Source organism: Vitis riparia, chromosome 1 (assembly GCF_004353265.1).
Source record: "Vitis riparia cultivar Riparia Gloire de Montpellier isolate 1030 chromosome 1, EGFV_Vit.rip_1.0, whole genome shotgun sequence".
Taxonomy (NCBI): domain Eukaryota; kingdom Viridiplantae; phylum Streptophyta; class Magnoliopsida; order Vitales; family Vitaceae; genus Vitis; species Vitis riparia.
This window is the reverse complement of record NC_048431.1, coordinates 19,848,312-19,862,795: the sequence shown is the minus strand read 5'-3', so window position 1 is coordinate 19,862,795 and position 14,484 is coordinate 19,848,312.

The following is a 14,484-nucleotide window of genomic DNA, read 5'->3' as shown; positions in this document are numbered from 1 at the left end:
AATATAAAATAAAATAACAAAATTAATTTTCTCTATTGGAGATAGCAAAGGAAATGAATAGGTGCAATAAAAATGAACGACCAAATGGATGAATGACAAAACACAATGAACAAGGAATGAGTGGAGGATGAGCAACATAGGTTCATGGAGAAAAATATCATACTCCAAAAGATATATGCCATCAAAACAACCTCTAGAAAATATTTGATTTTCAAGTCATATTTTCAACAAAATTGTTATCTTCTTCAAGTAATCAAATAAGCATGAATAATCCAACAATTATGTTTATTTCTTTCTTAATTCTTTCTTTTCTCAAAATCATAAAATTTCTCCATCAAAATCAATCCACGATGAATGAAATCATTTTTTATTTTATTTTATTAAAAAAAATGAAATTAATCAATTAGCAATCAAAAATCATAACAATTTTTTATTAAAAAGTGATTTGCAAACGAAATTGGCAAACTAAGTAATGAAAAGTGAATTGGTAGATCAAATTATTTTCTTTTCCTCCCTAAACACAAAATACATTCACCAATTTACCAAAACTATCAATTCATTGTAAATAATCATTTTTTCCTTTTTATTTCAAAATGAATTTCTAAATGAATGAATGAATAAATAAATAAATAAAATAACTAAATTATTATTATTACCACTATATTTCCTACAATTACAATTATCACTTTTCTTCAATTCCTTTTCCTATTTTACTTTTAATTATAATCTAAATTATTTCTCCAAGATGTTAGAATATAGCTCAATTGTTTTATTTGTTTTTATCTTGTTATAACAATCTATGTAATTAGGAAAACTTGTTAGGATTTAGTTATGTAATTACACAAAAGTTGGTTTACTATCACTCAAATATAAAAGGAACTTTTTGAAAGACTTTCTATAATAGACATTTTCAAAGAAAACCAAAGTCACTTTGTCTCCCAAAATCACTTTATTTCTCTTTATTTCACCTCTTCAATAACGGTGGAATTGCTTCATCCTCAATCTTCATAGGAGCTTTGTCGTCAATTTCTCAAAATTGCCATGTTTTACCACTTTTATCACTAAACCAAGCCCTTGACTTTACAATTGGATAGGTCAAACCATCTCTTGTAGAAAATGCAATTGCACAATGTCATTCTAGCAAATGGCCTTGAGTTCCTCATTGATGGCTCTCATCCATGTCCATCTCTAATGTGTGAAGACGACATTACAATGCATCTTGAATTTTTTCTCTAGAGTTGTCAAAACAATCTACTCATGAGTTGGATTTACTCCTCTTACTAAGAGTGTAATAACTCAAATTGTTGGGATAATCATTGCTTATAATTCTTGATTGCACTTGAATGAAGCATTTTGTTGCTTCAAAGGCAAGAATTATGCAATTATAATTACAACTTTAGACTATAAAAAAAAATGGACAGTCAATGCTCAAGTATCTCCAAATTAAGAAGATCATTGATAATCTTTCTACAATCGGGAAATCTATTATTGAGCAAGATCAAATCTTGTATAGTCTTAGAGGTTTAGGGTATGAATACAATTCCTTTGTTATTTCTACCATTTCTGGTATGAATGCACCTAACCTTGATGAAATCAATAGTCCCTTCATGTTATATTCCATGAATTTGATTTTCCTTTTGTCTTATCTCTATTGTCATCCACTTCATCTCTATATTCCACACATTCTATTATACCATTAACTTTTTCATTTGATCTTTCTTAGAAAGAAATAGCTCTTGAGCAACAAAAAGGATGAAATTGACATCTTTAAATAAATAAATAGATAAAAACCAAAGGAAGCTTGAGCAATTATCTGAGGGGGTAATGACATTGTGTCTTCAAGTTGTAGTGCTTAAAACCAAATTGGTTATGAGTCACTGATAGTTTGCTCATTACATAAGCTAAACTTCATAATAAAAAGTTTAGGACAACATGTGTGGGAAATTCAATCTTGTTTTAACTTGAGCTAGGAAGATCTGAGGGGCAAGTGACCTAAAAAGGTCTTCAATTCATGGTACCTTGGGTGAATACTCGAGAGTTGCAAATTAAATGGATCCCTATTGAGTCATATAGAAGGAGATTTCCAAAACACACACTAATAAAAGAGAATATATATATTTCCTGTTGAGCTAAAGAGTGATGAAATTTGAGTTGAAGGGAAAAATATTAAGAAAAATACTATGACATGACACTAAGGTGGCGTTTATTTTTTTGGCTTAATTCTAAATAGAGCTTATATTTAACTTAATACTAAATAATGCTTAATAGTATTAAGTATTAAGTTGTTTGTTTTTTTATATACTAAAAACCAATATCTTAATATTTTAATGAATTAAAAAAAATATAATTTACATATTTCTAAAAAGTTCAAAATAATAAAATTGTTATAATAAATAATTTATCATTATCATCCTTACAAAAAATAATTAATATATTTATTTTTTATATAATTAAAATAAAATATTTAAACTTAATAATCTAAAAAATAATGGATTGATAAAACCTAAATCAAATTAAAAAAAAAAAAACATAACAATTCAAGTACATATTTTTCAAATATCCAAAGACATCACATTTTATGATAATATCTAAACATTGCATTTCTTACAATGGTAAAAAGCTAAAAATGACAAGTTAATTGAATACTTGAAAGAGTTCATTTGCGATTTGGTCTCGGAACTATTGCATGAATTCTTGATCAGGTGCTGCAAAAAAACTGTTTGTAATTGAGTTTTGATTTTGATTTGCATTGTCACTTTCCAATTCCACTTCATTGTCATATTCTGAAAATAATCTATCCGCAACCGAGACTTGTCGAAAAAAATTGTGAATGGAGAAGCATGCCATGACAATTTTTGTTTGAGTAGTAAACGAATAAGGTGTCATTCTCTTCAATATTGGGAAACATGTCTTAACAACACCAAAAGTATGTTCAATGACATTTCTTAATCTTGTATGACATTGGTTGAATATCTCTTTTTTTCCTGCAACTTTACCACCACTACGAAAATCACTCAGCCAATAGCATACATTACGATATGGTGCCATAAAACATCGAGTGTGTGTGTATGCTCTACTAAATAATATTTTTTCTGAAAAAAAAAAATTGAGTTGATTATTATAATGAATAAATACAAATTATATTAAATAAAATGAAAATAAAATATTTACTTGATGGGGGCATTGGAAAATTATGTTGCGGGTTACAGATAGTTTCTGTCAAGACTCTTGAATCATGGGTTGTTCCTTCCCATCCAACAACAACAAACCTAAATATCATGTCAAAATCACAAACTGCCATAACATTCTGAAAACATTCTCCTCTCTCACGACCTCGATAAGGTACTTGTTGATTAGTAGGAATGCATGCATGGATAAGAGTTCCATCAATTGCACCAACAACATCCTACATGGTAATAATTTTTTAAAATATAAATAATTATTTTTATATGAGAATAATACAAACATGATATGAATAATTAGAAATAAAAAATAATATACCTTAAAAATTTGTCTTAGCCGACGATTGGAGATACCATTTAATTATCATTGAATGATGGAAGAGTAATTATCTCTTTTGAGAAATTCACCATGACCACTAAAACCTCATGGAAGTATTTGTGAATTGTTTGACTTGAGTGTTGGAATCTATTCTTAATCAATTGATTCCAAAGATTATGACTAATAGTCATAAGAAACATGGTCATTTTTTCTTCAACATTCAAATGTTTACTGTCAACATGCCATCATTTTTCTCGAAACATGTGACATAAAGAAATAAATCCATGTTTTTTCATCCACATTAGTTCATAACATGTGCTAGATGAATCATCTAAAAGCTCTTGAATGAAAAGTGAACCTGTAAATGATGATGTAGAGACTCGTTCCTTATTAATGGATGAGTCACTTGATAATTGGAGCAACAACACAACCAATCTTTTTTGTTAAACTCTTGTCACTTCTAACTTTGTATCTTCATCTTCACTTGATGATGATGAACTTGAACTATTTGAGTGATGTGAAGGATTCTCCATAAGAATATCTATTATAAATAAATAATAGTTATGAAATAAAAGCATAACAATACAATCAAATAGTTATAACAATGTATGAGTAACAAATATCTAAAACAAATATCCATAAAATGTAGAGAGAAAGTCTTATAATTGGAAAAGTTTAAATGTATCAAATATCCAAAACAAACAAACCAAATGTACCAAATTACAATCATCATATAAGCCATATACCATATGCATTCCACAAATCTAAAACAAACATTTAAAAAGTTATTTTCGCAAGCTTTGAATCCATCTCATTCGCTCTTTGTCACTTTCTATCTCCACCCACATCTCTCTATACTTTTTCTTCTTGCAAAACGCATTAATTGCTACATAGTATAATGGATCCTCATAAGTCAAGAGCCTCTTCAAAATCTTCATGTATTCTTTGACTGAGGGTCTTTCAAAATTCTCCAACACATTCATTATTCTATTCATTTCTTCTTGAGTTTGCTCTTTCTTTCCTTTCTTCTGTTTTTTCTTAGAACCTTCTGCTTCATTATTGGTATTTCTTGGCAAATTCTAATCTTTTTCTAAACTAATTGAAGTTTTGCTAGGCATAGATGTAGAATGTGTTGATGATTCCTTAGCCCTAGAAGCTATCACTCCTCTAGAGCTCCAATTTTTAGACCTAGTAGCTAACACTCCTCCAAACAATGTCTCTAATTCTTCTACATTTGCTAATGGTTTAAAACAGAATTGTTTAGCTTCTGGATATTTCTATTTTACAAGATAAACAACAAATTACTCATGTATACATATATAAGACAATTATTTTTAAAATTCACTCAAATCCATAAGAAAACTACTTGTAGATATTCTTCCCATTTTTCAGCTGACCAATCAAAATTTTTGGTTATAGAGTTATAACCATGTCCTGTCATAGTCATCATTTTACTCCAAATGAGATATTGTCTTTTCATGTAATCCCACCCATTCTTAAGTTGTTTTGAAGTATAGCGTTTTCCAAGTAACTTCTCCAACTCTTCAGCAATTCGAGGCCAAGCACTAGACTTTAAACCTCCAAGTGATCTAAAGCCTTTGTTTGCCTCTTAAAGACAAAGATCAATAAAGTGTTTTCTTTGGATGGTGTTAGTCCAATTTGCCGTACCAATTTAAACATTTTGACTCATTACTATACAAAAAACCAACCAACATTAATGATTAATTTTCATTTATTTTTTTTAAAAAATGTCTAGTGGCATTTTGCATATATATCTAGTATGTGGATTTGAAAATTAAATTCAAATAGTAGCATTCAATTAGAGACAATAAATATATAGTTTGGATGATGGACGAATAGACAATAAATATCAATCCATTCACATGTAACCATTCTATGTAGAGAATGAATTCATCTAGCACAAGAAGCATTAAAATCCAAATTATGCCAACAACACCTAAAGAGAGTTTATAAAAACTGTCTAAAGTCCCTTAAGATGTTTTTTTCTAAAGCACCCAAATATGGACATACACAGAGAGGAAAGTAGGAAAGGTGGGAAACATAATTTTTTTTTCATTTCTAAAATTATTGCCACTTCCATCTGGTAGTTGGCTGAAAAACCAACACCAAATGAGCTCGGTCAGTCCCAACTAAAATCTACTCTATGACCTGGGAGAGTTGCACTTGTGAGAGGAGTGTGAGAAAGAGAGAGAGAGAGAGAGAGAGAGAGAGAGAGAGGTGTGTGTGTGTGAAAGAATTGGCCTGAGTTGTTTGTGAAATGAAATAAACCTCTTATAGTCTTATTGTTAGACTAAATAATGGTTGTGTGCAGTGCAAAATTCAAATTGGGCCTGGAACTACCACACCTAAAACATAGCAATGTTTTACAATATAACAAGATGTATTTAAAATTTAAATGAACTTTATTTTCCATAAAAGAAAAAGCACAAAAACCTATTAAGGTCTATTTTGAATCAAAGAAGCAAGAAACCTAACCCCACCCATTTGAAATACCTAGGTAAAATTTAGAGGGGTGGTGACTTGCATCAAAGTGCACAAAGTAGTTAAGCCTATTTTAAAAACAAGTTATTAATTTATAAGGGTTGTGGTAGGAATGGAGGAGGTTATAGGTTATATTCCATGTTAATATCATTAAAAAAAATAAAAAATAAATAAAACAAAAAAAACATGGGAAAAAAAAAATCATTGCAGAAGGTCCAAAAACCACAAAAAAGTATACTATTCGGATGTTAACATTAGAAGCACATCTAACAAGATGGTGAGAAGTAAATCTCCAGTATGTTTGACTTGAGAAAAAAAATCCATATGCTAGTATTGAATTCAAGAAAGGAAGCAGCTAGCCAGCTAACTTTCAACACTAACAAAGGCTTTAACTATAAGCAGAAAAAAGTACTGACAATATCCTACAAAGTTCTAACAGAGACAATCCAATGCCCTAAATGTTAACAGAAGGAATAAACAATTGTCTAGCAAACACAATATTCACTTTAGTTGCTCTAGAACAATCTTTTCTTCTATAAGCAACCTTAAGAAGTTAACGGTCTCTAAAATAGCCACTAGTTTAATAATGCTATTTTCTATAACCATAAATCCGGTAACACCAAGAATCCCACTAGAGAACAAAATCGCATTACATGCCTAGTCAACACTAAAAGCAAATTCACCTTTGATCCATAAGAAGCATAGAATGTTGATGGGATGTGCATCTGCCATGTAAACAGACAAAAAAAATCTAATTGTGAAAATCTTCATCTATAAACTGGATAATCACAGAAAGAATCTAACTGTGAAAATCTTCATCTACAAACTAGGATGTGCATCTGCCATTTATTCTTATTCTTATTCTTTTTCTTTCCATTTGATATTTTTGAAAATCCAAGTAAGCTCTATACTCTACTCTAAGGCCTCAGTCAGGAAAGCTTGAAAGGTTGGGATTGGGCCATCAATTGCATAAACTAAATAAGAGGTTGGGTGCCATTCACCAATTTATGGTTCATTTTAAGGGATTCAACTGTTCTCGTCTATGCCACTTTTTGACAAAGATGGGATGGTTCCGAGAAAATATAACCATCCACTTGAAATGATTGGATTCTTCCAAGTTAAAAACACAAGACAATTAACTCACGAAATTATGTAAGTAGGTAACGTTCTATGATTGATAATTTGATTGGCAGAAGGTTTTCAGAGGAAGAGAATAATTTCAATGCAAAACAACAGAAAACAAGAACACGGAGTCAAATCAAGCAATAACATACATTCAGAAAATGCATATTATTGTTTAAAAATTGGTTAACAATTCTCATTTTGATATTATTATTTCCTCCAGCAACCAAATACAAGTGAATGACAGAGCTTCACTCTACTCATTAGACAAGTGAATGACACAGTACAAAGGCAACAAAAAACAACCCAAGCAGGCAGAAAACAACCCACAAAATCACACAAATGGTTCCTCAAAGCTAGAATTGAATCACACAAATGCATCCACAAAACCCATGAACATCTCTACAAAATTCGTTGAACTTACAAACCCATTAAACCCACTCCCACAAAATCAAAATTCCAAACAAAACCCCAAAATAAACCATTGGCATGAGAATCATAAAGAATCGTACTAGAGAAGATATTAATAAACCATTTCCAAACAGAAAACAACCATTCTACCTATGGTTTAACCCCATTGCCGAGAAAGAGCAAGAACGAAAGTTGAAACCTAAATAAAGAGAGAAAATGGGGAATAAATTACCTTAAGAAAGCTTGGTGATGGTTGTGGAACCAATGAGCTACATAGGGATGAGGTGAGGGTTGGGGATCGCTAGTTGCAATTGAGACTAGAGAGCTACAAGGGATGGGTTAGGGTTGGGCGTCAGGCGTTGGGTTGCAATCGTGATTTGGAGAAGGTTTAAAAAGCTTGTTTTTTTTTTTATTTAGAAAAAGCCAAATATTTTGGATTTTTCTATTTAGACAAATTTTTAAAAAATTCAGTAATAACTCATCAAAAACTAGAAAAACAAACAACCTAAATTTTGAAAGCAAATTGCTTTCAGCAAAAAGCCAAAAAAACAAACGCCGCCTAAGCTAAGGTGGTGTTTGTTTTGTGGCTGAATAGAAAAAAATCAAAATATTTGATGTTTTTTTTATTCGGCTAAAAGTAACATGTTGACATCGTCCAACATAACTGAAGTGAACTTGTTATCAATAGGTTCACTTTAGTTATGTTGGACGATGTCAACAAGTTACTTTTAGCTAAATAGAAAAAGCTAAATATTTTGGCTTTTTCTATTCAGCCAAAAAACAAATACCACCTAAGTCTAAACATAGAAAATTTAGATGGAAATACTTTATCAAAGATAACTTAAGAGAAAGAAAATGAGATGTTGAACATAGATTCATGCTAATGTATAAGAGGTCAATGTGAAGAAATTGAGAAATCATGTTTTGTATGTTTTTTTTTCTCAATTTCAGGAGAATTTTGATGACCTAGGTATTTTATGCAAAAAACACTATTTGAGTCACCATGCTTTATGAACTCTATTGCAATTGTTCTATTATTTGCTAGGAACTAGCAAAGTTCAAGTTAAAATGATGATTAGAGCTTATGAAGTGAATTATGCATTATAAAGGCTAAATTTCTCCTACTTAACTCGAATTGTTGCTAAGACCCTAGATTTTGATCTAACCTATAAGTTAAGCTAAATTTTAGGTTTGAAGAGTGAAAAAAATACAAGCTTCAAGGGAAATTTCAAGACATATATATATATATATATATACAAGGCTAAATTTCCCCTACTTAACTCAAATTGTTGTTAGGGCCTTGACTTGGATCTAACCTACATTTTGAGCTAAATTTTAGGTTTGAAATATGAAAAGAGTACAAGTTGCAAGAGAAATCTCTAGTCATGGAAATGAAAGAGTCAAACATACTTAAAAAGAGACTCGAGCCTTAAGAAACATGATGATAAACAAGTAGCAAAAGAGGACAAGTGGTGAACATGAAGCATAAGTAATAAAGCCTATGAAGGTGTCTAGAGAAGATGAGGGCATGGTCAACTTGCAAAAATTTTAAGAAGGGTTGTAAGACAATTAATGATTGGATGGAGCAAATTTTGACTTTGAATTGATTTCTAGAGTACTTCTTGAGATCATTCTAAAACACGCCACATATAAATTCAGAGCTCATGAAGTTAGGAATCCAAAGCCTCAAATGGTGCATAAATCAAAGTTAAAATGAAGAAACTTTAGTTAGTTGAGCCAGGTAATGAAGAAGTAGAACTCCATGTCAAAATTGCATAGCCATTTCAATAGGGTTTTTTGTCGAAATGAAAATTTATAGCTGGCAATTTCACGTCAAAACCAAGGTAGAAATACACCATTTCATGTCAAAATATCAAACTTGCCATGTTGAAATGCTTGTTTCCAATCCAACACCAATTGTGAATTCTCCAACACATGAAGCATTTTGACACTTCTCCAACCCTAAATGGGCCTCAAACATTTGAGATTTATTTATTTATATTTATTTTTAGTTGTTTTTAGGAATTTTTGGGAAATAAGTTGCCAATAAGAATGTGCCACGTGTTTGGTTTTTGCCCAAACTATAAAGATGGAACTTTAGGTCTTTCTAGGAGCTCAAATTTCTTTTAAGGAGAAAAATGCATAAAGAGGATCTTGGTTTGTTTTTCATCTTCATTATTGTTAACCAATATATTCTTTCTGGTTTCTTTAAATTTCAAGAATGTTCTTTCAACTTCTTTAATGAATTGTCTATGATACAAGACACCCATGAGAGGCTAAAAAACTATCTTGGGTTGTGAAGCATGAAAACCTAGGTTAAAGACTAAGGAAACAATGGGTAAAATAAAAAAAAATAAAAATGGATTGAATAAAAGGTTAAGACATAATGAATGAAAGTAGAGATTGTTGGGATAAAGTCATAGAAAACATGGCATGACATAACACATTTTAGATTAGTTAATAAATTTATTTATTTATGTTTATGGTTCTCTTTATATTATCCAGTTTGCATTAATTAGTAATTTAAACATTCGTGCTCATATAACTTGCATTGTACATGATTTATAACTTGGGTGTATAAAGAGTTGCACAAAAAAATTGAAATCATAAGTTCCTTACAAGGTAATAAGTAGTTCACAATCAATTCATGAATATAGTAAATCTAATAGAGACTATAATGTACTGTCTTCTAATTAAATGGATGACTTATCTTGTTTATTGGAATGACTTTCCTAGAGTAAGTGCATTAGTGTGTAAAGTTACACATTAAAAGGAGATCAGGTTGAAGATTGTTGGGTGGGCAAGTTTTATGACATTTTCAACATCTTTTGCAAATTGAAATTAATTTATGAACATCTAGATCACAAGTATAATTCCTAAACCTCTAGCTTTTGACTTTTTAATGGTTTTTAAGAACTTTGTTTTCTACTGCATTAGATCTAGAGAAGCTTAGGGATAGATCCATGCATCCTATGATCCAAGGTTAGGGAACAAAGCAATCAAAGGTTCCCAACAAAGTTACTCTTTAAGATTGGTTTGCATAGGAAATGGTATAATTATTCATACCTTAATACCAGTGATTCCTAGTAATTTTTAATCCCCAATTATTTAAGGTTTTGCTATTGTTATTTATCATAAAGCAAATCTAGGTAAAGACTTAAATCTTAGACCTAAATCCAAATTTCATATCCATTCATTTAATAGGTAATTCAAAATGGAATAAAAGATTAAAAGTTGTAATACAAATGCAACTCTGAGTTATACAACTCAAATTGATGTCGTCTAATCATATATTTTGAATACCATAAGATTAACAATAATAGATGTAGGAAATTAAACCGAATTCCCAACATGTGAGAAACAAAAAATAGAGAAAACACACGCCAAAGAAAAACACTCACACGCATAAGACAGTATTTACGTGGTTCGGCAATTTGCCTATGTCCATGAAGTTGCAGGGATATCACTATTATCAGGGAAGAATACAGAGTACTACCTCAGCGGTTATAATATTTTCTCTCTATATATAACGCGACAACCACACCACACTAAAAAACCCTAATTACAAAAGGTGGTTCCACAATGGGCTAAACGGGCCCAACAGGCCTCAGTAAATCTCCCATTAAAAAGCCATGCAATATTATTCGAGTCGGGTTGTCAAACCGGATCAAACAAAACTAGGCTCCACAAAGCCCAACAAATCTCCCACTTGGAGACTAGTTCAATCACCAACATCAAACCACTATCCTCCAAGAAACAATCCTTCATCCCTACAACTCATCCTCCTATCCTCAAGCTAGAAGACCAATTGAAGCTGCGCACAACTTCAACTTCTCAATAGTGACACCCTTAGTCAACATGTTTGTCGGGTTCTTAGATCCACAAATCTTATCAAGTATTACCAGTTTATCTTCAACAAGATAACAGATAAAGTGGTATTTTGTTTGTATATGCTTCGACTTTGAATGAAAAGCCGAATTTTTGGCAAGAAAAATTGCACTCTGACTGTCACTGTGTAGAATGTTCATCTCCTACTTCTTACCCAATTCATCTAAGAAACCATGTAGTCAAATCATCTCATTTCCAGCTTTAGTTGCTGCAACATACTCAGCTTCTGTAATAGACAAAGTAACAATCTTCTATAGATTTGAAGCCCATGATATAGTTGTACCACCTAGAGTAAAAACAAACCCAGTAGTACTCTTTCTACTATCAATATCACCAGCAAAATCAGCATCTACATAACCCTGCAGTTTCAAACTTACACCTGTGAAGCAGAGACATGTATCTAATGAACCCTTCAGATATCTTAGAATCCACTTGACTGCCTCCCAATGCTGCTTTCCAGGCCTACTCATGAATCTGCTCACAACTCCCGCTACATGTGCAATGTCTGGCCTTGTACACACCATAGTATACATCAAGCTGCCAATAGTTGAGGCACCTTACTCATATGGTCCATTTCTTCTTCTATATTCGGTGACTATTCTTTGCTTAGTTTAAAATGACTACCCAAGGGTGTGCTCACTGGTTTAGCTTCATTCATGTTGAACCTGCTGAGAACTTTCTTCACATACTCTGACTATGAAAGCTTCAATGTACCATTAGCCTTGTCCCTAATAATTCTCATACCAAGGATTTGCTTTACAGCTCCCAAATCCTTCATTGCAAACTGTTTGGACAATTGTTTCTTCATATTATTAATCTTCTCAATGTCAAACCCTACAATAAGCATATCATCCACATACAACAGTAATATGATATAAGAATTGTCAAAAGACTTAACATAACAACAGTGATCAACTTCACATCTCTTGAACCAAATTCTATGCATAAAACTGTCAAACTTTTTGTACCACTGTCTAGGAGCTTGTTTAAGACCATACAAGCTTTTTCTCAATTTGCAGACTAGATTATCTTGTCCCTGAACAATGAACCCTTTTGGTTGAATCATGTAAAGGTCTTCCTCCAAGTCACCTTAAAGGAATGCTGTCTTCACATCTAACTGCTCAAGATGTAAGTTTTCTACAGCCACCATTCCCAATACAAGTCTGATTGTTGACATTTTCACAACTGGAGAAAATATCTATGTGTAGTCAATGTCTTCCTTCTGCTGGAACCCTTTAACAACTAATCTGACCTTGTAACATTTGCTACCATCATGCTCATTCTTTATTCTGTATACCCACTTGTTGTGCAAAGCCTTCTTTCCTACTGACAATTCAGTCAGTTCCCATGTTTGATTCCCCAACAAGGAATCCATCTCATCCTTCATGGCTAACTCCCACTTGCTTGAGTTCTCATCTTGCAAGACTTCATCATAACACTCTGGCTCACCACCATCAATCAATAGGAGATAATTTAAAACAGGTGAATAACGCTATGGAGGTCTAATATTCCTAGAAGATCTGCGAACTTCAGCTACAGGTGTACTCAGATCTACCTGTGAATTTACATTCTCCTTATCTTCTTCACCCCCTTTTTGGACAATACTTTCAGTCAATTCATCTAAGTTGACAAACTCAGATTTCTTTTGATCTATCTCTGTAACATCTAACACTACAGTTGATCTGTCCTTGTACATAACCTGTTCATTAAATATCACATTTCTACTTTTGATGATTTTCTTGTTTTGTTCATCCTAAAACCTATAGCTAAATTTCTCATCACCATAGCCAATGAAAAAACATATTTTTGACTTTGCATCAAGTTTACTACGAGCATCAGAATCAATATGAACATAAAAAACACAACCAAAAACTTTTAAATGTGAAAACTTCACCTCTTTACCGCTCCAAACCTCCTCAGGAAGTCTGAACTCCATGGGAACTGATGGTCTTCGGTTTATCAGGTAAGCTGCAGTGCTAACAGCATCAGCCTAAAAAGTTTTTGGTAGTCTAGCATGCAACCTCATACTTCTAGCATGCTCATTGAGAGTTCTGTTCATGCGCTCAGCCACACCATTCTGCTGTGGTGTCCTAGGAATGGTCTTCTACATCTTAATTCCCTATGCAACACAATACTCACTGAACCATCCATCTATGTACTCTCCTCCATTATCTGACCTCAAACATTTTACTTTCAAACCTGTTTCTGTCTCAACCATGACCTTCCACTTCTTAAAAGTTTCAAATACATCAAATTTATTTTTCAGAAAATAAACTCATACCTTTCTGCTTGAGTTATCAATAAAAGTGATGTAGTACCTTGAACCACCAAGTGATGCAACTGGAGAAAGCCCCCACAAATCAGTGTGTACTAGTTCTAATTTTTCAGCCTTCGGTGTCCTACCAGTTTTAAAAAAACTCACTTTTTTTTTTGCTTTCCTAAGATGTAACTTTCACACATGTCAAAATCAATGGACTTCAATTCTGGTAGTTTTCCTTCTGACAACAACATTTTCATCTCTTTCTCACTCATGTGACCAAGTCGCAGTGCCATAGGCTTGTATCAGTACTTACATCAGCAACTGCAATTGTGTCTCTTGGACATGAGGTCATATACAAAGTATCAGTCTTCTTTCCACGAGCCAATACCCTAACTCCCTTTGTAATCTTCCAAGTACCACCAAAAAATAGTATTGCATGTCCTTCATCATCAAGTTGTCCAACAGAAATCAGATTCCTCCTCAGGTCAGGAATATGTCGAACTTTCTCCAATAACCAAACAGACCCATTGGGCAACGATATCTGAGCATCTCCCAGACCCACAACATCTAAGGTTGAACCATCAGTCAAATACACCTTACCAAAATCACCTGCAGCATAATTCTGTATGATTTCTCGGTGTGGAGTGGTATGAAACGAAGCTCCTGAATCCAAAACCCAATCATCTAGTGGACTGTCTACTGCAAGAAGTAATGCATCCTGTACTTCTTCTGTTACAACATTAGCAAAATCATCTTCATTCTTCTTCTTATGGCTTTTACATTGCCTTTTAAAGTGACCT